Source organism: Perognathus longimembris, chromosome 28 (genome assembly GCF_023159225.1).
Source record: "Perognathus longimembris pacificus isolate PPM17 chromosome 28, ASM2315922v1, whole genome shotgun sequence".
Lineage (NCBI taxonomy): Eukaryota > Metazoa > Chordata > Mammalia > Rodentia > Heteromyidae > Perognathus > Perognathus longimembris.
In genome coordinates this window covers 75,503,092-75,529,259 of record NC_063188.1, presented here as the reverse complement: position 1 = coordinate 75,529,259, position 26,168 = coordinate 75,503,092, and the positions used below count along the sequence as shown (strand labels likewise).

The 26,168-nt window shown below is 44.5% G+C and overlaps 2 long non-coding RNA genes across 2 annotated transcripts; both read right to left on the bottom strand.

Annotated features, from left to right (window-relative positions):
- Positions 1-6,170: 6,170 nt before the first annotated feature.
- Positions 6,171-11,185, bottom strand: LOC125344223. The gene is made up of 3 exons (XR_007209442.1): positions 11,048-11,185; positions 7,664-7,809; positions 6,171-6,463 (listed from the first exon to the last, which is right to left on the bottom strand). It is a non-coding gene; the product is annotated as an uncharacterized LOC125344223 (long non-coding RNA).
- A 4,187-nt stretch (positions 11,186-15,372) lies between these two features.
- LOC125344226 lies at positions 15,373-18,837 on the bottom strand. The gene is made up of 3 exons (XR_007209445.1): positions 18,584-18,837; positions 17,923-17,985; positions 15,373-15,553 (listed from the first exon to the last, which is right to left on the bottom strand). It is a non-coding gene; the product is annotated as an uncharacterized LOC125344226 (long non-coding RNA).
- Positions 18,838-26,168: the final 7,331 nt, after the last annotated feature.

The window sequence follows — 26,168 nt, the reverse complement described above, 5'->3', positions numbered from 1 at the left end:
GCTCAATGGGGAGAGCCAGGAGGGCCCTGCTTCAGAGAAATGCAGATGTCATAGCCTTAGGAAAGCTTTGCATATAGAGAATGCTCTGATTCTGCCTTAATTAACTCCTTAAATGGCTTGAATCACCAGCCTCTGAGTAGCCTCTAAGTATACACTATGTGGAAGATTGAGGTCTACCCTAGATGGAAAAGTTTTGCTGGTACCTGAGCATGTCCATTTAAGGTCTGGCGTCATGCTGGAGGGGGGTGGGGGGGAGTGAAGCCCCACCGCCCCACAGGTGATGGGTGAACCTGGATCCCTGAAGACAGGGGCGGGCACTTGGCTGACAGGTTGCTGGACCTGTCAGTCTAGTGCCTGGGATTGGGATCTTCCTGTGACCTTGTCCCCTGACCTAACCCTATTTAGGGTCAGGCCAGCTCAGGCCCCATTATGCCTGGCCACATGTCTCCATGTTCACATCCTGTCTCCTGTCTCCTGGTTCATCTCTTGTCACGATGGCTTCCCATTTCAGCTCTCTATTGGAGCTGAACTGGTTTGTTGGTATTGTTTTTGTTCTTTCTTTCCTCTCTGTCCTGCTTCCTAACAGTTAAGAGTATTTCCTAACAGTTAAGAGTATTAAGAGTATTTGTGGGCTGCTAGCCTTTGTAACAATTGGCTGCCTACAGATTGCCAGCATTCTAATAAAGACCCAAGATTTGATCCTTCAAAATGTGGCTGCTCTTATAATTTACCTTATAAGATAAGAACCCCATAGACACCTCTCCTATGTTACTTAAGATGATATGAAACTTTGGAAAAGTAGCAGGGTAATAAAGTAACGCACAAAAATCAGTATCTTTTCTGTATGCCAACAATGAGAAGAGCTAGACTGAAGCAGGAAAGCAACTCCTTTTGTAATAGTCTCAAAAAAAACCAAAGCCCTAGTGAAATGCTCGAGATCGGACCCCCCGAAAGACCTCTAGAGACCAAGACCAATGCAAGGAGCAAAAAGGGCGTTTATTTCCAGCTAGCTCGGTCCTCTGCACACTCAGCACACTGGTGACGCTAAGAGGCCCTGAACCTCGGGCTCCCAGCTGTTTTATACATCTTTTGGGGAAGGCAGGGACTTAGCATACATCATAGCATCTTTTAACAAATCAACACACACCGCGGGAAAATTAAAAAATAATCCTAAAGCATGTTTGGCACATTTGGTGGCGGGAAGGAATCTGGAAAGGGTCATTGGTCAGATCAAGGGACTGACGCATTTAAAATTGATTGGTTAAGCCATAGGGGTGTAGCAAGGGGGGGTGTGTGCACAGCTGCAGGGTTTTGATTAGATAATGGAAATTGCACTCACAATTGGATACTGGAAATCCCTCTCACAAATACTGGAAATCACACTCACGATTAGATACTGAAAATTCCACTCATAACTCACGGTTGGATATGGTCTTTACCGGGAAGCGAGGGGTGGGGGGTAGGACTTAGGGTAAGTTCAGTCAGGTACAGAATGGGGTCTTAGTATAATATGGAGTTACTCTGGTCCTTCTGGCCCTACACTAGGAATTAACTTTACCCAAGATTTAAGGACCTTTATGAGGAAAACGTTTAAAACCTGCAAAAGGAAATTAAAGCAGATTTAAAGAAGTGGAGAAACTTCCCAGGCTCCTGAATTAGAAGGGTTAACATTGTGAAAAAGACAATACTGCCCAAAGCTATCCACAAATTCAATGCAATACACATCAAAATCCCAACAACATTCTTCAATGATATAGAAGCAATCCAAAAATCCATACGGAACAATACAAGACCATGAAGAGCAAAAACAATCCTTAGCAGGAAAGAAGAGTGCTGGAGGAATATCAATAGCAAACTTCAAGCACTATCACAAAGCTTTAGTAATAAAAGCACCTTGATACTGGCACAAGAATAGGCCTGACGACCAGTGGAACAGAACAGTAAACATAGAAATCAACCTGCAGACCTATGGCCACCTAATCTTTGATAAGGCAATCAAAAACACAGGATGGAAGAAAGCCTCTTCAACAAATGGTACTGGCAGAAGTGGCTATACAGGTGTAAAACAGTGAAGTTGCATCCTTATCTATCACCCTGCACCAAAATCAATTCCAAATGAATCAAAGACCTCAATGTAAGAACAGATACCCTGAAAATATTACAGGAGGGAATAGTGGAAACACTCGGGCTCCTTGGCATGGGTCAAAATTTCAAAGTAAAATCCAGAATCACAACAAATCAAAGAAACACTAGATAAATGGGACTGCATTAAACTGCAGAGTTTCTGCATGCCAAAGGACATAGCTAACAAGATAAATAGAAAGCCCACAAAATGGGAGAAGATCTTTAGTAGTTATGCATCAACAAGAGCCTCACATCTAAAAGAGTTAGAGCTCAAAAAAATTAACCCCCCCCCGCCAAACAAATGCTCAAAGAAACAACCCCATTAATAAGTGGACTAAAGACTTCAAGGGAGACTTCTCCAAAGAAAAAGGAATGGCTAACACACACATGAAGAAATGTTCAGTATCTCTGCCCATAAAAGAAATGCAAACCAAAACATTGAGATTCCACCTCACCCAGTTAGAATGACCATTATCAAGAAAATTAACAGTAACTGGTGCTAAATGGGATGTTGCCAAAGGGAATGCTACTATACTGTTGGTGTGAATGTAAATTTGTTCAACCATTCCGGAAAGCAATGTGAAGGTTCCTCAAAAGGCTAAACAAAGCTTACCTATGCCCCAAAAATCTCACTCCTGGACATCTATCTAATTGATCACAAACCAGGCTACACTAAAGCCACCAGCACATCCATGTTCATGGCAGCATTATTTACCATAGCTAAGATATAGACTCAACACAGATGCCCCTCCGGTGAATGAATGGATCAAGAAAATGTGGTAGATACACACAGTGGAATTCCATGCTTCCATTGGGAAGAATGATATCACCCCATTCATAAGAAAATGAAAAGACATGGAGAAAATTAATATTAAGCAAAGTAACTCAGACCCAAAGAAACATAGGCTGTATCATTGCCCTCATCTGTAATAACTAGAATATGACTATAAATCTACAAGCAAATCCAATGGATAGTGAAGGACAAATAAGTACACCTGGACATGATTAATTAAACAGCACTCTAAGCGTCCATAGAGTGACAACAGAGGATATTAATAGGAGATGATCACAATAGCTCAACAGCGATGTATATATGACCCTATAAAATAGTGCTTATTAAAATCAACTCCAAGGAATGGAAACAAGATGTTTTATACTGTAGTGTTTACAATTTTTTGCTTTGGTCCCTATTTATTTATTCCCTATTTATTCCCTATTGTCACTGTTTTTCATTTCTGTACCATTTGTATTGTATATAAGTTTATCTGATATGGGGAGGGGAAGGAGAATCACAGAAATGGTGGGACAAAGGGTGAACCAATTCAGCAGTGATACTCACTCAACACTATGTTGGACATGAACTATACAACTTGGAGAAGAGGGGTTGGGTGGGGAAAACCTGGGAGAAAATGAAGGAGAGGGTAACATTATTCAAAAAGAAATGTACTCATTACCTGATTTATGTAACTCTAAATTCTCTGTATATCAACTTTACAACTAAATTTAAATTTTAAAAAAGTAAATTAACCATGTGCTAGTGGCTAAAGCATATAATCCTAGCTCTTTAGGAGGCTGAGAATTGAGAATTGGGGTTTGAAGTCAGGCGGGGCAGGCAAGAACTTTAGACTCTTAACTCCAATTACCTATCAGAAAATACAAGCTGTGGCTTAAGTAGTTGAGTGCTAGCCATTAGCAAAAAGCTCAACGAGGAGCTAGGCCTAGTGACTCCAGCCTATAACCATAGCTACTCAGAAGGCTGAGGTTGATTCTCAGGGTTCAAAGCCAGCCTGGACAGGAAAGTCTGTGAGACTCTTATCTACAATAAAACACCAGAAAGCAGATGTAAAGCTGTGGCTCCAATGGTAAAGTGCTAGTCTTGAGCAAAAAAAGCTCAGAGATAGTGCCCAGCCTCTGAATTCCAGCCCAAGGACCAGCACAAACTACAAAAGGAGCAGGGACCCCACCAAGGCCACTGGCATGGAAAAAAAAAGTCAATTAACTTAACCTTAGCACCTAGAACTAGTCCATTCTTCTAAAGATAAAATAAAGATAATAATAAAACAAAGACATGCATAAGTGAGAAAAGAAACAAAGTGTCCAGAAGGGATATGTATATGACAAGGAGACAATGTAGGTTTAGTAAGTAAAGATTCAATTTTAGGATTACACCAAGAAAACAACTGTAAATGATATTTTTGGAGCTGGGGACATGCTATGCGAGTGCTCTACCACTGAGCTAACTCCCTGGTTCCATAGCTTGCTTTTATGCATAAACGTATCATGTCCACAAACGGCTAAGGAGAAGAGATGACTGACAGATGTGAGAATAGAAATTATTTCTGGGAAGCAGCCTAAGGAGTGGGCGAGCCACACCTGAGGAAATAAAAATGGGGCCCCTTGACCTCACCGAAGCCCTGCAGGTCTCTAGGTTGCTACTAGGTCCCCTGGAACAGAGCACTGGGGTGTAGGATGGCAGAAGACGACTACTTGGACCCCAGATTCCCCCTCACATGTGCTGACATTAAGTTGGCATGCAAAATGAAGTCAAGGTGAGAAAGGTCATAAGACTGGCTGGCTCCCTGGAGCATGAGAGAGTAAGAGCATTTCTAAGCTATGCATTTTACCGCATGTTATCTATCCACCCATCCATCTATCCATCTATCCATCTATCCATCCATCCATCTATCTATCTATCTATCTATCTATCTATCTATCTATCTATCTATCTATCTATCTATCTATCTATTGGTGGCAGTTCCGAGGCTTGAACTCAGGACTTGGACACTGTCACTGACTTCTTTTGCTCAAGGCTAGCTCTCTATCACTTGAGCAACAGCTCCCCTGTCCACATTTTTGGGGATTATTAATTTCAATTACCCAGGCTGGCTTAAAACCCCCGTCCTCAGATCTCAGCATGCTGAATAGCTAGGATTACAGGCGTGAGCCTCTGCCACCTGGTAGTATGTTCATTTTAATAGAGAAAAATAGACAGGCATGGCATTGCATGCCTGTAATGTTGGCACTGGATAGGCTAGGCAAGAGAATGGTATCTTCAAGCCTTGGTCATGTAAGACCCGCACTCCAAAAGTAAAATAAAGGCTAAAAATGGAAATGGTGTGTGACACATCTACCACGCACTGGACACCTGCCCTGTTGCACATGTATCTCAGCCCTTCAATCTGTAAGTTTTCAACTATTGCAGCTAAAAATTATTAGCAGGTAGGTAAAATACTAAAATGTACAAATGTATGTATTACCATAAACTATTCTACACATGCATGCAGAATGTTGAAATCAGGTAAACCATGCATCTTTTCCTAAGTCACTCATCATGTTTTATTCATTGGGAAAAGGTCCTGGGTATGAATTCAGGACCTCGTGCTTTCCAAGCAGGCATTGAACACTTGACCTGCAAGGTAAGCCCTTCTGCTTTTTCTTGAAAGCGCTTTTGGTTTTCTGCTACCAGTCAGCCTGGACCTCTGTGCTCGTGTTTAAGCTACATGTGCAGTGGGGATGTGAGTTGCGCTCCACCATACACAGAACTGTCTTGGTTGAGCTGTGGGTCTCATAATCATGTTGCCTGGGCTGGACTTAATCGGCAATCTCACTTTAACCAGTAAGCCTCCCACATTTATTAGTTTTAGGGTGATATCTTTCATAAGACTTTCTCCCAGGGTTTTGAAAAGATAACACATTATTGTTATCTATTGTTAATCCCTGTGCAATAGAACCTCTAGACTATTTCTTTGTGTCTCCTCTCACTCGCTTTCTTGGGGAGAAAATACTACCAGGTCCTTCCCTCTGACCTCTGACTTGTACAGGATTTCTAGGAGAATCCTCTCTATCCATGTGCCCTCTCCATCTTTCTTTTTCCATGCCCTCAGTGACAACATGCCTCCCATCCTCTCAAGCAACATGTGCGCCCTCTCTCCTTTCATTTACAGGAGGGAGGCAAGCCAGACTCTCCTATCTGCTGTCCTCCCCAGCCCTGCCCCAACTTCCTCCTTACCCACACTATTGAGATCCTGTGCTCCACCATTCTTACCTGCTACTATAATACCCCTTCCCCTGCAGGAGCAGCCCAGCCTCCCTGCACCAGGCTGCCCAGGCTTCATCCCAGTCTGACATATAGGGGCTTGCCTCAACCAGCTCTCCCCACTTGCTCCTCCACTCTTCTCTCCAGCACAGTCCTTCATTTTGCTTCTCTCCTGGCCAGCTCGTTGAGTAGATGCATTTCAGTCTGTCCCTACAGGATTCTACACACAGTCAATCACCTTCTCACTGTTACAGAGCTGTTTGGTCATCTGAGAGCACACTTGTCAGCAATGTGGTGATGGACCTGGACCACACGCGAACGACTGATTTTAGCTGAGTAAAAATGCAGAGGAGATCATTGGTTAAAATGCTAGAGATCTCTCTCTGCTCTACCAAATCACAGGGGCTACACTGTGAGTCCCAGGAGAGCCTTAGGGCCTGCAGTATGGGGTGAGGAAGAAACTTATTTATATAGTTTGGGTAGTTTTACCGAAGGTCCCAAGCCCTGAAAATGAAACTACTGGCATAAAATTAAAGGAGGGTCTCACAGCCAGCAAGGAGGTACACGGAGCCCACCTGGTAATCCTTAGGACAGTAGAAAAGTTGTGAGGGCTGCTCAAGCCTTCCCAGAGGATGCGTGAGGGTCTCACTGTCAATACTGCTCTGGAAGTTTTATGTAAAAAGCTTAATTTAGATTCATCTAATTAGTACCCATTCATCAGGCACCATACAGAACAGGCCTAAGGATCTCAGGCCTACAGAAATAGGGTGGGTGCAGGGATCAATGAACAGACCTAGCAAGGTTTTGACATCTGCTGATCAGGAGAGTTAGGCTGTAGGCATATGGATTGCAGGAGAAACGGTGAGGTGGAATGGGTGTCACAAGCTTTTAAAGAATTCCATTAACAAGTTTCAGAAATAACTGGTATGAATACATAGGGCTTCTAATTCTGAATTTTGGGACCTTGGTGTAATTAGACATGCCCAGAATGGTTTAGTGGTGGTATTACAAATCTAGGATCAAACTGTTGGTTCACGACCATTTAGCAAATGGGTAAATGAACTGCATGGACAGACAGTAAACAACAGAATTGTAATGGCCAAGAAAAATATAAATAAACGGTTAACATCTTTAGACATACAGGAAATGCATGCCCCAACTACACTGAGATTCTATCTTACTATAAATAGAATGGCTGTTATGGGTGAGGAGGTAGAGGCTAATCTGAAACCCTATTACTGCTAAACAATAACAAAACAAAACAACAACAACAACAAAACTACATGGCAATCCATAAAAAGCCAAACAGTTATTGCTGAGGATAAGGACAAGACAGAGCCTTGTACATTTTAGCTGGAGTGCAAATTAGAATAGCCTTGGCAGAAAGCAGTATGCAGTTTTCTCAAAAAAACTACAAACAGGTACCACATGATCAATATATACTACCCTTGGACATGTATCTGAACACATATAACTCAGCATAGATGGAGAAGAAACACCTACACTTCCATGTTGACAGAGGTATGAGTCACAATAGCCACCATACAGAATCAGGATGAGCATGAAGGGATGAGTGAATTTTCAAAGGGGGTACATACACAAACAGGACTGTCATTCAGCCACCAGAAAGAATGAAATGACCATACTTCCTGGAAAAAAGGGTATGAGTGGAAATCATCACATTAGGAAAAATAACCAAGATGAATCTTTCTACCAATAAGATATAGAAAAGCATGAAATCTATGTAATTTTAATAATTCCATTCAATTCTAATCAAAATTGTCTGAATATGCACCTAGATTTACTTGGATTTGTATACTTTTTTCCTCTATCCATTTACATGTAGTGTTAGGTTTGCATTGTAATGTGTGCATTTAAACTTCTTTTCCAAAGCTCCCAAAACTTCACTGATTCTCTCATATCATCTAATAAAAATTATTCCACAGAATAAATACAAATATCACCTATTCTTTGTCATATGTGGAAAAGAAGGAATGATGAGTGAGAAACTGGGTGGCGTTTTGAGTGAGCGGGACTATTTCAAGCTGGGAACCTGAGGGGCTAGAGAGGCTAAAGCAGGTAAAAAGGGGAGTAATGGGCTGTGGTTATAATCTAAATATGTCACAGGGATGGGGGCAAAAAGGACATTGAAATCCTGTTAATTATTTTTAAATGAAGGGAAGAGAAAACAAAGGATAATACAATGAGTGAATTTGATTAAAGTACATTAAACACATGAATAGAAATATTAATCCAGCCCCATCCATACCCAGGGCACAAACTGCTAAAGCATCAGGTGGCTCATGGTTGAGGGAGCACTCACAAGAACCCAGAAGCAACTAGAAGACAGATTACTAAGAATCCATCACTATGAAAGCACTGGAAATGGGAAGGGTGCTGTGCAGAGCTCAGCAGAGAGGCCTAGTATCCCGGAACTAATCAAATGCATATGGTATGGTCATACTCATCAACTACCTAATTGTTAGGGCAATGAAAGGCTTTGACAAAGTGAAGCGTGTGGCTCAGTACTGGTACCTAAGGCCCAAGTGTAAACTAGTAGCATGTTGGTGTCCACAATCCTAACTTAACTTATCCTCCATCAGGTTGGACTTTCCTACCTGAGAATAGTCTTCAGTCCCTTTCAGCTAGTGCTCAGCCTTTCTCGGAATGCACCCCACTCATGCTCAGGTAGCTACTATCCCAAGGCCACATTACAAACTGAAACCCAGAGAAGGAAAGAAAGGAGATCGCCACAAATGTTAGAATTCCCGGTCTTTAGCATCTGATAACTTGAGCTCACCCAGGCTGGAAGAAGCTGGCTCTGGGTGGCAATCTCGACATTGCTGACACTGGGTGGCAATCTCACCATTGCTGACACTGGGTGGACCTACGGGCCCCACCTACCAGGCAGAAATATCAAGGGCCATCCCACTGTGCAGAATGTCTCACCCAACAGGTAGGAAGGCCCTAAGTCTCCACCCAGCACTTAGGAAATTCCACACCCCAAGTAGCAAGTGCAAAAAGCCAGCCTACCAGACCGAACGTTCCACCCAAGTCTCCACAGAGCAAGCTAAGGCCAAACCTACTTCCCTACAACTTCCCTCTGGCCAAGTGGGAGGCTCTAAACTCTACCAAGTACACCAGGGTCCCAACCATCAGGTACAAAGTTCCCAAGGCCAGCCCACTAGGTATAACATCCCACCTCTAGAAGCAGCATGTTCCAACAGCTAGTCCAGCGCCTACAACTTCCCACTCCCACCACGTCTGGGAGCTTGAAGCCCGTGACCTGCAAGTAGAATGTTTCATCCACCAAGCAAATGGGGCAAAAGCCAGCCCAGTATGTACAATGACACATCCCTAGACAAAGCATGCCCAAAAGGCCAGTCCACCATGCTCAACTTCCCAACCACCAAGCAGGTGAATCTCAACTCTCCATTCACCCCTGGGAACCTTCCACTCACCAACTAGATCCCCCCAGAGGGCAGCCCTTAGGTACCTTGTCAACCTCACGAGATATCCAAGTGGGAAAGGCCTTCTTGCATGCAGAAAGAAGAACAGACCAAGGAGAAAGCACAAAGCCCAGCCCCTCATACAGGGTCCTTCCCACCAGGGAGATGCTGGAAAGCCATGCCCAGAAAGTACAACCTCACACATCCCCCCAACCAGAACTCCTCCAGAGCCATCCCACTAAGTAGAACCCTCCCACCAGGAGGAGGAGGAATCCAACTCTCCAACCAGCATGGACACTACTCGTGTCACTATTATGTCAACTATTGGTGGCCATCAAAATTACATGGCTTGACTCCTCAGCACTACATAAACAGAAAAACTAGAAGTGGTGCTGTGGCTCAAGTGGTAGAGGGCTAGCCTTGAGCAAAAAGAAGTCAGGGACAGTGCTCAGGCCCTGAGTTCAAGCTCCAGGACTGGTAAAAAAATTACATGAACATATGAACTACTTACACATTATTTACAGAATAGACCATTTATAGTCCAAGACAAAAACAAACTAAAGGAAAAGTAAAAGTGAAGGGATAAGCAAAAGAGGTACCTATAAGGGTCATTTAGTCACAAAGAAGAATGAAACACTGTTAATCGCAGCAAGAAAAAAAAAAAAAAAAACATACCAGGGGCTGGGAATATGGCCTAGTGGTAAAGTGCTCGCCTTGTATACATGAAGCCCTGGGTTCGATTCCTCAGCACCACATATATAGAAAAAGCCAGAAGTGGGGCTATGGCTCAAGTGGTAGAGTGCTAGCCTGCAGCAAAAAGAAGCCAGGGACAGTGCTCAGGCTCTGAGTTCAAGCCCCAGGACTGGCAAAAAAACAAAACAAAACAACAACAAAAAAACACGCCAGTGAAAGGTATTAGGTTAAGTGAAATAGGCTAATCACAAGAAACATCTAGGACATGTTTTCTCTCACATGGAGGAGGTAAAAAAGCCAACCCAGAGCCCTGAAGGGGTGACTCAAGTGGCAGAGTACCTGCTTAGCAAGCATCGGACCTCAAGTTAAAGCCCCAGTAACTAGCACAAAAAAAGGAAAGAAAGTCAACCTGACAGTAAAAGGTGATTAGGAATTGGCAAAGCAACTTAGATGCTGAGATGGAAAAGGGTGGGTGGATAGCGGTTGGATTTGAAAAGTGTGCGCTGTACAAAAACCTATAGATATCATACTGAATCTAATATGTACAATTAGTGTGTTAACAAAAATAAATGAGTAAATAAAAGATTTTTTTAACAATTTAACACAGGCACAAGGTGAAGAGCTCTGACATATAGTTAACTGGAGAGGCACAAGGGAGAAGTCGGCTGCCCCCTGGTGGTGTGGACATGGAACAACCACAATTGTCAAATACTATAAGACTACAAGAGAGAAATTTCTTGCTCACCACTTTTGGAGGCCCAGAGTCCAAGATCAAGGTGCTGTTAGATTCAGTGTTGTTACAGAGGTGCTTTAGTGCTTCTAGCTGGTCCTTCACATGGTGGAAGGGATGAGTCGTCTACTTGGGCTTCTTTTATTAGGACACTGAGCGAACTCATAAATGCTCCATAGACTAAGACCAACATCTTCAGGGTTAGGATTAACACAAGAGCTGTGGGAATAAACAGAAACCTTCAGATTCTACTGCTTGAGCCGCAGCTCCACTTCCAACTTTCGTTTGGTAGTCAATTAAATAAGAGCCTCAGAAAATTTCCTGTCCAGACTGGCTTCAAATGAGGATTCTCAGGTGTCAGCCTCCTAAGGACCTAGGATTACAGACATGAGCCAACATTACCCAGCTCCTGAAAGTGTTTTTAAGGCCACCCACTGAGCATTATTCCTCAGTGCAACAAGACTCCACTTCCTTAACCACAAATGTGTTCCTGACTTCTAGCTGGAGGGCTCAGACAATGGTAACACTCTGTTCCTCAAAACAAATGGTGTTTACACGGATATTTCCACCTGGCTATGCATTTATGATTCATGCCCATTCTTTGGATGAATATTATACTTTCATAAACCTTTTATTTCATTTAAAAGGATCAATAGTAGAATAAATGTCCCATGGCAAGGTACCCACGATACTAATAATAGCTGAAATTTTATGAAGAAATCATGTAAAAGATGTGACAGGGCCGGTGCTTGCCTCCTCTACATGAAACCCTAGGTTCAATTCTTCAGCACCACATATATAGCAAAGGCCAGAAGTTACGCTGTGGCTCAAGAGCAAAAAGAAGCCAAGGACAGTGCTCAGGCCCTGAGTTCAAGCCCCAGGACTGGCAAAAAAAAAAGTCTTCAAAAAAAAAAAAGATGTTGTGACACTGAGCATAACACACAAATTTGAAAATCCTAATGTGCTCATGAGATTTTCCTGCATGTTTAGGACACAGAAACGCCAAATACACATTGCTTATCCTTGAGAGGGAGAGGCTTGGAATCAGGTACAAGAACATCTGAATGTTGCAAAGAGAGAGTAAAGCTGGAAGTCTGGAAATTTCTTTTTTGTCTCGAAAGTTGATGTGGAAAAGGTTTCACTGGATGGGCTCATCAGGAGGGACAGAGCCCATAAATGGGATGGGTCGCATTCAACAGGCAGGAATGAGGTGACAGGATTGCAGAGGGTAAGAGCAAACCAACAGGCCAAAAATGGAGGAGAGTCAGAGAGAAATAAGGGTGGAAATTTTCTGCCATACTATGTGGTAACTGAATGACTGGGGCAATTCTACATGGATTGGAACTATGCCACACTCTGCAGGCCACTGTGTTCCCTGAAACCACCTGACCAATTCCTTCACTGTGCTCTAGGCTAGGGAGACCTGAAAATGCCTCTTCACATGGCCAAAGCAGCACAGGTAAAACTACGGTTAGTAGCTAGGAGGTGGTAGCTCACACACCTGTAGTCCTAGCTACTCAGGCGGGGGTGAGATATGAGAATCCTGGTTGGAAGTAAGCTTTGGCAGCAAAGTCTGAGAGACTTTTTTTTTTTGGTCAGGCATGGGGCTTGAACTCTTAGCCTGGGGGCTGTTCCCGACCTGTTCAGCTCAAGGTTAGTACTCTACCACTTGAGACACAGCACCACTTCCAGTTTCTTGGTCGTTAATCAGAGATAAGAGTCTCAGAGACTTTCTGGCCCAGGATGGCTTTACACTGTGATCCTTACATCTCAGCCTCCGAAGTGGCTAGGAATACAGGCGTGAGCTACAGGCACCAGGCTCTGTGAGACTCTTATCTCCAATTAACCACCAGAAAACCAGAAGTGTAGCTATGGCTCAAAGTGGTAGAGTGGTATTCTGGAGCAAGAAAGCTCAGGGACAGTACCCAGGCCCAGGTTCCAAGCCACACCATATACCAAATAGAAAATAAAACATGCAGGGAGACAATATGGGCACTGATGGGTGATTGAAATGAAATGTTCAAATTCCTTATTACTCCGGTGGTGCCAGGTAATATTCTCAAACTCTGTTGTAGTTTACCAGTAAAATGAATCCCCTTTCCCAGATGAATGCTATATTGTAATAGGAAAGCTCACACAGTGTTTTAAATAGTCCAAAGGAACATAGAGAGTGAGATTCATAATATCGAATTATTATGTAGGGAAAGAAAGCTAAAAACATTACCTACAAAGATCCAGAAATTACATAAAGTGCAACAAGATTTCTTTTTGTCTTCTTGATCTTTGGAACATGGATTTGTACATTGTCCAGCCTGGCCTTGAACTCAAGATCTTCCTGCTTCAGCCTTCTATTTGCTGGGAAGTAAAGCATGTACCCACCACTCCCAGTAATCTTCTTTCTAAATGGAAAAAAAATAACCTGATAAATGCAACCAAATCACCATTACAGAGCAAATTAATTCAAAGGTAGACGCTATAGACTACTCCAATCTGCTAAAGATGAAATAAAGATAACATTAAAATAAAGGGACTCATAAAGAAGGTAGGAAACATAATAAACATTTCCAGAGGGAATACTGCAAAGATGAGAGTACAAAGTGAACTTTCCAACTAAAGACACAAAGGAAATGTGAATGATATGTTTGGTGCTGGGGATGAAACACAAGGCAAGTGTTCTACCATTAAGCTAACTCCCTGGATACATATGTTTTTATGCATCAACTTGCCATGGGGTCAAGGGATGAAGAGAAGAAATGTCTCGGAGATGAGAAGGTAGAAACCAGTCGTGGAAAGCAGCCCAAGGAGAGAGCAGACAGCCACCTGAGCAAGTGAAAATGTGGATCCTTGGCCTAACAAAAGCCCTGAGGGTTTACAAGGCCTACCAGGTCCACATCCAACCACTGAGGACTTGGATGGCAACAGACGACAAAGTGGACACCACACCCTCTTGACATGTGCTGTCATTAATATGCAAGCAGCTTCAAGCTATGGTGACCATGGACAGAACAGTGGTTGGCTGGAACACCAGAGAATGAGAATGCTTCTACACCCTGAGGTCGTCACTTAGGAGCACATTACTTTACGGAATGCTGCTTTTACTTTAGGCATATCACTATACTACAGCATGTAACTTTTCATGGAGGAAAATAGACGGCTGTGGTAGTGAATGCCTGGAATCCCAAAACTGAACTACCAGGACAGGAGGATGGTGTCCTCAAGGCCAGCCCAGGTTACATAATAAGACCCAGTCTCAAAAGGGGAAATAAAGGTAAACGAATGTGAAAGCAGTGTGTTGCTTTCATTTTCACCAACCACAAGCTAAGCATCTGCCTTGTGTTGTACATTCATCTCACCTCTTCAGTCTGTAGGATTTCAGCTACTAAAGCTAAAATGATTAACAGATGAATACTAAAGTGAACATATTTATTGGTTACCATAGTGTATTTCATATGTATATACGGTGAGTGTGTAATGTGCAAGACAGGTGAAACAAGCATATGTTCCTAAGCCATTAATCATTCTTTTAAATCGGGACAGGATATTGGGTAGGAATTGGGGCCTTATGCTCCCCAGACATGCACCCTTGAGCTTTTTTGTTTTGCTTTGTTTTGCTTTTTTGGTTGTTGAAAGAGTCTCTTTCCCAGGTCAAGCTAGATCACTATCCTAATAATTATGTTTCATGTATAGCGGGGATGAGAGCTATGCTCCACCATACATAGAACTGTCTTGATTTCCAGGGGGTGGGAATGTCTCACAACCGATTTGCCTGGGCTGTCTAAAACTTCTATTACAAGTTCAGCCTCCCATTACTGTTATCTATAGTTAATCCCCGTGCAACAGAATCTCTAAGCCATTCCTTTGTATCCCTTCTCACTTGCTTTCTCTGGGAGAAAATATTATTAGGTCTTTACACTCCAGACTCCTACTTCATATAGGATTTCTAAGGGACTCCTCTCTATCCATTCACCCACGCCTCCTCTCTTCTTCCATGCCCACAGCATGCCTTCCGTCCCCTCCTCATTAGCCATACACATTCCTCCCTCCGCTCATGCTTCAGCCTGCAGCACTCCTCTCAAGCAACACCCGTGTCCCCTTCCTTTCAATCCCAGAAGGGAGGCAGGCCACACTCTCCCATCTGATGTCATCCCCAGTCCTGCCCCAACTTCTCCTTCCCCTAGAACTACTGAGATGTTGCCTTCCACCTTTTTACTTGCTATTATCATAACCCTCCTGAACTCCAGCAGCCCAGCCTTCCTACCACCAGGATGCCCAGGCTGGAACCCATTCTGACATGCAAGGGCCTTCCTCAACCTGCTCTCCCCAATTCCAACTCATCTCTTCTCTCCAGTGGAGTCCCTCATTCTGGGTTTTTCCAGGCCTGCACCACTCACCGAGCAGATGCATTTCAGGTTGTCCTATGGGGTTCTAGGCTCAGCAGTCTCCTTCTCACTGCTACAGTGCTGTTTGGTCACGTCAGAGCAGAACTGGCTTGAAGGTTTCCAGGACCACATTTCTCAAAGCCTATAAGAGATCAAAGTTATTCCAGTACTGTTTTAAGGGTTTTAGCTGAATAAGAAAGCAAATAAGACCACTGGTTAAAATGATGGATGTCTATCACTGCTCTACCAAAATCCCTGGAGAGGCTTTGGGCCAAGGATATGAGGTGAGGGGGAATCTTTTTGATATAGTTTGGTAGTTTGGCCTAAGGACCTAAAGCCTGAAAGTAAGACAACTGGCACAAAAGTTGGATAGGGTCTCACAGCCAGCACAGGAGGTACATGGAGCCCACCTGGTATTCATTAGAACAGCAGAAACATTCTGAGGGGGCAGCTCAAGCCATCCCAGAGGATGGGGGAAGCAGTCTCCATGTCAGTACTACTCTGGATGTTTTATCTAAAAAGCTTAAATTAGATAGTTATATAACTAGTAGCCATTCTCCAACAGAATAGGACACAGGCCTAAGAATTTCAGGTCTACAGACAGGACAAGCACCGGGATTAAAAGTACAGACCTAGCAAGCAGAGTTTGGGGGCTGATCAGTGGTAGTATAGTCATGTGGATTTCACAAGGCAGGATTAGAAAAATTGGGTATGGACACTGTTGAAAGGACTTACCTAAAAATGCCAGGATGTAATTCATATAATCTGGATTAACAATGCTATGGTAGTGTTATTGCAAACCTGGGGTCAAAGGGCTGGTTAAAGTCCAGTGATGGACTGTACATGGACTGTACCGGTAGAAACTTGTCAACAAAAGAATTACAAATGACCAAGACAAATATGAAGAAATTCTCAACATCCACAGACAACCAGGAAATGTAAATCCAAACTACACTCAGATTCCATCACACCACACACACACAGTGACTGGGCACTTGGATCAAGTAGTAGAGGCTTAAACTCAATTGCAGTACTAACAAAAACCAAAAGCAACCTAATATGGGGCCAGATGCAAGTGGCTCATCCCTGTAATCCTAGCTACTCAGGAGGCTGACATCTGGGGACCTCAGTTCAAACAAACTGGGCAGGAAGGTCAGTGAGACTCTTTATCATTCACCACCAAAAGAAGTTGTAAGTGGAGCTGTGGCTCAAGTGGTATAGCAATAACCTAGAGGGGGGAAAAAAAAAACACTCAGAAATAGAGCCTGGACCCCAAGTCAAGCCCCAGGACCATCAAAACAAACTAACAAAAACAGCTAGAATAGGTATTCACAAAACCAAAAACAAACAATTGTTGCTTAGGATAAAGACATGAGAGTAGCCCTTGAACACTATCATTGGGAATGTAAATCCGTGCAGCTGTGATAGTAATCAGTATGGAAGTCGTTAGAAAACTTCAACTAGAACTACCATATGGTCCATCTGTACTATCCTTGGACACATAGCTGAAGACATATAACTAAGCACACAATGGAAATACCCAGACTTCCATGTTTATAGCAGCACGAATCAGAGCTTTTTCTGTTTATGTGGTACTGAGGAATCGAACCCAGGGCTTCATGTATGCTAGGCAAACACTCTTGCCACTTAGCCACATTCCCAGCCCTCTTCATTATTTTTAAATGGAGAGAAGATATAAGAAAGAAAATATAACCAGTGAATTTGATCAAAGTACATTAGACACATGCGTGGTAATATTACAAGGAAATCCTTTGGTATAATTACGTTATTGCTAATTAAAGGAAGGTTGGGAAAAGGGTGTTTGAGATACAGAAAGGCCTTGGTAAGGCCTTTTGGAAGTCTTAGCTAAGAAAATAAGATAAATTAAGACTAATTGGGGAAGGGGAGAGAGTCTGTGCTAGCCTGTGCATCCCAGATGACTGGGTGAGGCGAAATCACTATTTAGATTGGTATGTGGGGCATTAGGTATTCTAAGCGCCATAAAATGATGTAAGTTGCTTAATTCCAGGAAGGTTCAGGCACTGCTCCAGCCCTGCGTGTGACAGGAGCGTGGAGGGGCCAATGTACTGTGGCCTGAAGGTAAGAGGATACAGATCTATGATTTCTGTTGTTCTTGTCCTTGTGGACAACCAGGGCAGAAACTACTAAAGCATCTCAGGCCGGTCATGGGTGAGGGAACACTCACAAGGCCCCGGGAGCTCGTCCAGGACAGCTTACTCACAATCCAACGCTGTGGAGGCGCGGGGAATGGGAAGGGTGCTGTGCAGAGGTCAGCAGAGAGGCCCCGTATCCTAAAATAGTCCATGTCGCATCCCCGAAGACCGATCACACGCAAATGGTTGCAGTACTCACCTACTACCTAATTGTTAGAGCTTGGAAAGGCTCTGAGAAACGTGAAGCACTTGGCCCAGTGCTGGCACTCAAGTCCCAAATGTTAAGCGTTACCGTGCCGGTGGCCACAATCCTAACCTGGGCTCCATCCCCTTGAACCTGCGAAGCCTTTGCTGGCTTTCCGCGTGGCCTCAGCCTCGCTCGCCGCGCGGCGCACTCCCACTGAAGCGCAGCGGCCACACTCGGGGCCTCGTTACCAAGCAGCAAACGGAGACCCCGGGAGGGCAGGAAAGATGAACGCAGAGGTTGCAGGTCCCGGCCTTCGGCACCCGACATCTGAACTCAGCCAGGATGGGAGAAGCTGCCTCTGGCTGGCAACCGCACACAGCCATGGCTGGGAGGCGACGGAACGCAAAGAAGTGCGCGCGGGGAAGCATCACGCTCTGAACCCGTGCGCCTCCTCGGGCACCACCCTCCGACTCAGGACCACCCGCAAGCACAAACCACCCTCCCTGCCGCCCCACCTACAACGCTCCAGCTCCACGCGCAAAGCAACGGGAAGCCCTGCCCCAGAGGGAGCGAGGGCGCACACCAAGAACGAAGCGCTCAACAGCAAATCAGCTTACAACTCCTCCCACCTAGGAGGAGGGCCCCAGTCTCTCCCAGCACGTAAGGGTCACACGCAGCAGGTCCGGAAGGCCAGCCCCCACTGTGGAATGTCTCAACCAACCTGCAGGGGGGCCCTAAGTCCCCACGCAGCACTTAAACATCGCACATCACAACTATCCGGCACGCCCACCGCACATAGCTTCCCTCTTACCTGGCGGGCAGGCCGCAGTCTCCACAGACCACACTGAGGCCCAACCCACAGAATAAAATGAGCCACGGGCCAGCCTACTAGCTGCAACTTCCCTCTTGCTAAGTGGCAACCTCTAAGCCGCGCACCCCCAGGGTACAATGCACCGGAAAGCCAGCCCACTACGTCCCAGTCCCGCCCCTGCAAGGAGCAACATCGAACAACTTCCCCGGCAACCTATCAGTACCCCGAAGTCCCAGGCACCTGCGAGTTGAAAGTCCCACCCACCAAGCTCACCCTGCCAAAGATTGTCACACTAAGAACCTTGAACCGCCCCTAGAGCTAGCATGCTCAAAAGGCCAGCCCACCGTGTGCATCTTCCCACCCACCAAGGAGTTAAACCCTAAGTCTCCACCCACTAGCCCAAGATGCACCCACCCACCTAAGACAAGTGCCAAAGGCCAGCCCACTACGTACCTCGTCCCGCCCCTGCACGTACAAGCAGGGAAGGTCAGCCCACCATGTACAACGTCCCTCCCACCAAGTGGGTGGACCTCAAGTCTCCACCCACCAAGCTGAAAACTCCAAATGCCAGCCCATCTGGTGCTTTGTCCATCCCACAGGATACAGAGGCTGGAAAGACTCGCCTTGCACTTAGAAAGGCAGAAGCGAACTACAAAGCCCAAAGGCCAGCTGTGAGGAAACAAGGTCCTTTCCACCAGGGAGAGGCTGGAATGCCACGCCCAGCAAGGAAACCTCCCAGACCCCAAACACAACACCCCCAAAGTCTGCCCACTATGTAGAACCCTCCCACTATGTAGAGCCCACTATGTAATTTCCCGCCCAGCAGATACACTACCCAAAGTCTCTGCAGGTTCAAAGTCCCACCCACCAACATTAAGAGAAGATGGACTGAGCTGGGCACTGGTGGCTCGTGCCTTGAGGCTGAGATCTGAGGATCGTTGTTCTTGTTTGACAATGTGTACCATGCATGCCCTGACCACTTCCCACCAAGAAAGAGCAAGAGGCATTTCTGAGGGATTGAGGACCGAAACTGATCACTTAGCCTCCAGAACAGGCTATTTAACTCTTTCTCGCTATAATAGAGGGAAAGAGGCCCAATCTTAACCCAGTGTTATTGATACCATTTTCGTTTTAATAAACAAACGTGTGGAATCGATCCAATTTGGGGGGCACCTTTCTGCAGTATTCAGAGGTCTTAATTCTTAGGGTAAGTGGCCCTAATAAGGCCCTGAGTTTCTGTAATTCCACTACTTGCCACCAGGGGGAGAGCATAGGAGTGATCATTTTGAACTGAGTCTGGAAGCTCTTCACAGCAAAGCCCATGAGTAGGCATTTAGCCATTTGATCCAGAGGCTTAAGAGAGCATATTAAGCAGCAACAACTGTACCTTTTCTTAATTGCCAAGTCCATCCTTTGGGGACACTACCGGACTTTCAAAATACTAGTCTACTTTAGGTCACTGAGTCCTGTCATTGCTCTGATCCCCACTGAAAAATAAAAAATATACAAGTGTGTCAAAAATGCTTTGATGAAGACCTGCATACGGTGGAGATGAGGAGTGTGTCTGCTAGAATACAATCATTCTGTTTGTAGGACCTTGTCTGGTATGTGACTCGGAGTCACTTTGCCTCTGAGTTGTAAATGTATTCTCCTAAATTAATATAGCTATATCCACTGTAGGCTAATTGTCCATGGTCATCTGTCAGTGAGAGCTTGATTACTAAGGGTTGAGAAGACCTATGAGTCAGCTTTGGTCATGTCCAGCGAGGAGGCTGGCACTGATCTAATGGCAAATCTTAGTTTCTGATGAAATCGCAAAGCAGGTTTCCAGGTCCTGTTGGCAATGATGGTTTGATCCGAGGGATACTTTAATTATCCATTGAGGGAATGGCTAAAGGCATAGTGTTCTTTCTTAAAGATGAAGTCAAATGACCTTGACTCATTTTGCACTGAATACAACATCGTAGCCAGGCCTCGAACTGCATATTCAGATCTAGAAGACACTAGAGAGCGTGGATTTAAATGAAACTCATGTTCATGGTTACTTTTAACGTCATTGATAAAGGCACCCACGTCTAGACGAGGTGCTCTCACAAAGGAAATAACCTGCCTCTTTAGTAAGATGCATTCCTTATAAGCAGTGTCTTTGATGAGATGGCAAGAGTCAGTATTCTTTGCCTATGTAAGATCCTTGTGACAAGACATACTGTTTTGTATTGTCCTTTAGCTACTAGTGGCGATATTTTCAGCTGATCTAGGAAGAGAAGGTTGAGTAGTTTCCACAGATGAGTGCAACCACTCTTTTATCCGCAAGTGGCAAAACACAGCAGTGCCCTTGTGTAGCATTTTTCATTGGCAGTGTGCCCAAGTCGTTTGAAAGCCTATTATAAGGCATAAAACATGCTAAGCCATAAAAATACATGTCATTCCTACATGGGCAAGTGGGATCCAGCAGTGTCCTGTTAGGCATGCTCAGTTCTGCTCTTAACTCTACAGGAGGTTTGGTACGGAGATTGTACCCATCCTGTACCATGGCAGCCAACAGGTGAAGTTCATCCCCTCTTAGGTGGAAATCAGTCCCCGAAAGATACAGTCTATACAACCAGGCAGTTCTTTGTTAGCTTCCATACCTTGCTTGGTGATTACACAGGGGCCAGGGCCTTGGGGGAAAGGTTGCTCTCTTCGTCCCAGCCAGAAGTAGATCTCTATATTTTGCGCCCTTTTCCCTTTTGTCTCTTTTACATTCTGTGTCATGAATGGCAACAGAGAGGCCAAATTGCCCAGTCCCTATGACAGTGGCACTGTGCCATCTTTTCCATTGGAGTGCACCAGTCGTCCACTCTGCAGGACTCTCCTCCACCCTGGGTTTCTCCAGATCTGGGGCTCCTACCGGCTCTCCTTATTCATGGATGGAACACTTGCTCACCAGGAAAATTCTCACATTTACCTATCATTCTAGTCTTTTCACACTTGTCTTTAGTCACTTGAATTCACACATTATTAGGCTTAGCTCAAGCACAGACATATTGATATCCCCTAGGGGATGCACAGAAAGTGAGGAGGTCGACAACAGCATAACAGAGTATCAGGTGGGGCGGGCGGGGGGGTGGGGGGATGGAGGCACATCTTCAAGAAAAGAATCAGGAAGAGGATACCTATGTAGGCATTGCACACACACGTACACACCCACACACACTGCATGTAGGAATGCTGACTCGGTGTATTATCTGTTTGTTTGGTGGTTCATTTGCTATTTAGGGTCTCCATAGATAAAACCATCGCCAGACTTCAGCCTATCTCAAATCCTCAAGCCAGCTACTGCAAACTTGTTCAAACAAGCAGTTTCTAATGTCCTCTAGAATGGTTCAGCATTATTGTGGAGGCACACATTCCCCTCCTTCTGCATTTTATATCCTGTTACTTTTAGGAATCAATAGGATAAAGGACTTTTCTTGGGAAACTTTCATAAGTGCACGCAGTGTGCTTTGAACAACATCACTTTTCCTTCCTATACCCTATCTCCCATTCTCCTCGCCCTCTTTTCAAACAGTGTTTAGAGGTTTTCGCTGGACCATGTTCATACATACCTAATTAGTGCACTCTTCACCATGTCACCCTCTCCCATCCTTTCCCTGGTTCTCTCTCTCTCTCTCTCTCTCTCTCTCTCTCTCTCTCTCTCTCTCTCTCTACCACATTTGCCCTCCAATTTACCATTCATGCCTCGATTCAGAGTTATTTTCATTTTACACCTAGATTCCACAAGTGAATAAAACCACATCATATATGGCTTTTTGTGCGTGGCTTATTTCCCCTGTTTTTATATTGAGGTGCATAGACCTTGCATGATCTAGTGTCTACCCCTTTGGGGATCCTGGTGGTGGCTGAGCTCCTCCACTGGGTAACTCACTGCTCTGTGCACACAAGTCGTTTCTGTTGGTGTGGATTCTCTAAAATGCTGGTGTTATGCCTCATGCAGGTCAATTGGGAACAGGCAGAGACTGTAAAAAGTAGCTTTGCAGTAGTTCCGTCATGAACAATGGCATGCCAAACTGAGAGACATTCGAAATGTTGGGTAGTAATATCTATGGCTATCCAGATCTGTTTCCAGTTGACTGGGTAGCATCCCTGCTGATCTGGGGTTCATCTCCCATAATCCCACCTTCATCACCACTTGTGGGGACTGATTAAAGAGACAGACCTGACCACAAGATGGCAGCATCGCATAATGAAGTTAATTGGGGCGGGGGCTTTGAAGGCAAGCTGGAGAGGAATATGTCTTTCACAAAGGAAGCCCTTCTTTGCTGGACTCTGGTGGCTCAAGCCTATCATCCTAGCTATTCAGGAGGCTGGAATCAGCACATTGTGGTTCGAAGCCAGCCCAAGCAGGAAAATCCCTGAGACTCTTGTCTCCAGTTAATCACCTAAAAACCAGAACTGGAGAGGTGGCTCAGTGCTAGAGGAATAGCCTTGAGCAAAAGGGCTCAGGGCCAGTGCCCAGACCAAGAGGTTCAGCCCCAAGACTAACCAACACAGACAACCAACAAAGAATCCCTATCAGTGCCACTGTAGGAGACCACTGCCCAGCAGAGGAAGAGTTTAAGATATTCTCCGGGGAGAGATTGTAGGAAAGGGAGAAGGCCATCTGACTGCGTCACTAAGAGAAATGTATACTTTCTTGACTATTGTCAGTCAGGCCCCATTGGCTGAGACCCAGAAGCATTTGTGGGGAATCTGTGGGGAAGTCAGAATGTTAAACTCCCCAACATTTCTGTGGCCCTGTCCTCATAGGGCAGTGACATTTCAGAAGGCCCAGGCTTAGCTCAGTTTTGTAGGAGCTATTTTAATTTAATGAGTATGCCTCTGTTGCCAATGTTATAGGCATCTTTCTCAATTTCCAAGAGCATCTTAGCAATCCTGACCCATAGGGGAACTGAGTCAAGGCCATTCTGGGTGAAACAGCTCATCCCCAAGAGGGGAAATCTGGCCATCAGTTTCATTGAAGGCATGAGTTTTTTATTTGTTTGTTTCATTTAAGTAGCAATGGGATGCCTTAGCTATGGCTAAGGGAAAGCAGACAACCTCTAAATGGCTGTAAATACGCCGGCTTGGGATATGTTGAAGACCACTGCATTTATAAAAGTTTGAGTTTGGTGTTGGTGAGTTTTGAGAAAACGGTCATACCCCTATGTAAAGAATTAAGACATAGGGGCCACTGGACCGAATCCATTTTTATCCACTGCTATAACAATATGTCACATAATAAGACAGTAATTAATCTCACTGCTATTGTCTAAGATGAAATATATTCAAATAGAACTGGTATTGAAGACTGAGCTCAACCTTTAAGGCATACGACATAACCAATCTGCTGAGTATATACGTAAGGAAAATGAAAATAATGTTCACCCAAAGTCATGAAAATCATAGTTGCTCCATTTGTAGGAATCAAAAACCAGAAGTGATGTAAATAAGCATAACAACGTACAAAAGCAAAAAATGAACTCCTGAAGGAAGAAAGAGCATAAGTGAGTCTCAAAATAGTTATGCTGAGTAAAAGAATTGCAATAGGGTTCCCTTTGTAGGAAACTGTAGACAACATAAATTAAGTGAGCTTTCATGATCAGTGTACGCCTAGTGGTAGGGACAGGGCTGAGGAGTGAGGCAAGGAGGACAAAATGGAAAAGAAAACTTCTGGAGCTGAGGAAAATGATGAAAACTTGGCTCACTATGTTATGGGCCAAGGACTGCACACGTACAGGCTTTTTCAGTTTTTCTTTAATTGTAGAAATACTAACACAAGATTTCATTCAAAGAATTCTCAGACGAATTCAGTAAAGCCTGCGAAATCTTTTGTATTGTGTCCTGCAGTTAGAGTTTCTTTCAATAGTAGTTCTTACACTACAAAGCTTCAAGATGGAATTTTTTCTTTGTTTCCTCTGATAATGTTTGTTTGTTTTTTGGTTGTTGTTAGTCATGGGGCCTGAAATCAGGCCTGCACACTGTCCCTGAGCTCTTTTACTCAAGGCTGATCCTCCTCTGCTTTGAGCCACCACTGCTCTATTTCTGGTTTTCTGATGGTTAATTGGAGGTAAGTGTCTCATAGGCTTTCCTGCTTGGGCTGGCACTGAACCAAGATTTTCAGACCTCATCCTCCTCAGTAGCCAGGAGTAGAGGGGGCAGCCACCAGTTCCTGGCTTCTTCTTTATTGTTAATGTGTCTTTTCACATTCAGTCATACTTTCACAAGAGTTTTCCACGTTCTCTAAATGTGACTATTACCAGTGACAGTCACATGTGGGATCTGTGGTTCACATTCATGTCTTGGAGCCTGTGTGATTCACAGCCAAACCATTCCTGTATCACAAATCTGGCATTTACGGAAGCCTATGTTTTAGCTCCTGCTGGTGAGAAAACAAAACCTCCACGAGCAGTTAATCCAAAGACCATGTACAGCATGAGTGGAGGACCAATTAAAGGTACTGACTGACACTATTCCTTTATGAAATGATCCAATGAATTCCAATCCACAGTTCTTCTCTTTCCCACCACTTCATCATTGTTTGTGTTGCATTCAAAGTTCTTATATCTCAGGACACCTTTGTAGAAGCAAAGTATTTCATTTGGGGAGGGGGGATTTGACATGTGTAGGGCAGTTGTTGGATGGGACCTTGAGAGATCTTGTTGGCCTGGGTCTGGAGAATTATGGAGAAGCTTAGGAAGAAAAGTGAGCCATGCGAATCCCCTGGATTCTAGATCAGTAACCTTCCATCTGCACACCTGGGATACATGATGGGAAAACCAGCAAAAGGAAAATGCCTTTCCTTTGAACAGGTACCTTGCACACGGCTTTTTATACCCGGGCTTGCTGCTCAGCGGAGTGTGAGTGCACATATCACCTGGAAAGGAAGCTAGAGGCAAAGTTCAAGGGAGGTTGTTCGAACGATGTTAAAGGTCCTAGGGACCACCTGCAATGGATCCCTGAGGATGAAGTGAGGCTGAGAGCAAATGCCCAGACACTAAAGATAAGTGTACACATGAACTGGTTTCTATGTTACACGGGGCTCAAGGATGAAAGGTATTGAAATGTAGGATGGGCATTTCTGAGAAATTAATCCAAATGCACAGCAGGCAGATGGCTGATATTGTCCTCAGTCATGGAAGACTGGACCTTGGGTCCAGAGAACTTCCCCACACAACAAACAGTTGTGACAGACCATTGCAGTCACTTGCTCTACTGACAGACGAGTGAATTTTCCCATGGAAGGGTTAGATCATCAAGTTGGCCCCAGAAAGATGCTCCTCAGAACAAATCCCACAGGAAGGGACTGCAGAGAGGAACAACTTTGTGTGAGCTTGAGTGTGTGTGTGTGTGTGTGTGTGTGTGAGCATTTAGGTGTGTCTGTTTGTGTATTGGTGCTACAGGTGAACTAATGGCTGGGTTAATGTCGCTGAGCTTCATTTGCTCAAGTCTAGGCCTCTACCACTTGAGCCACAGCCCACTTCTTGATATTTGCTTGGTTAATTGCAGATATGAGTCTCACAGACTTCCCTGCCCAGACTGGATTCGAACCATCATCTTCAGATCT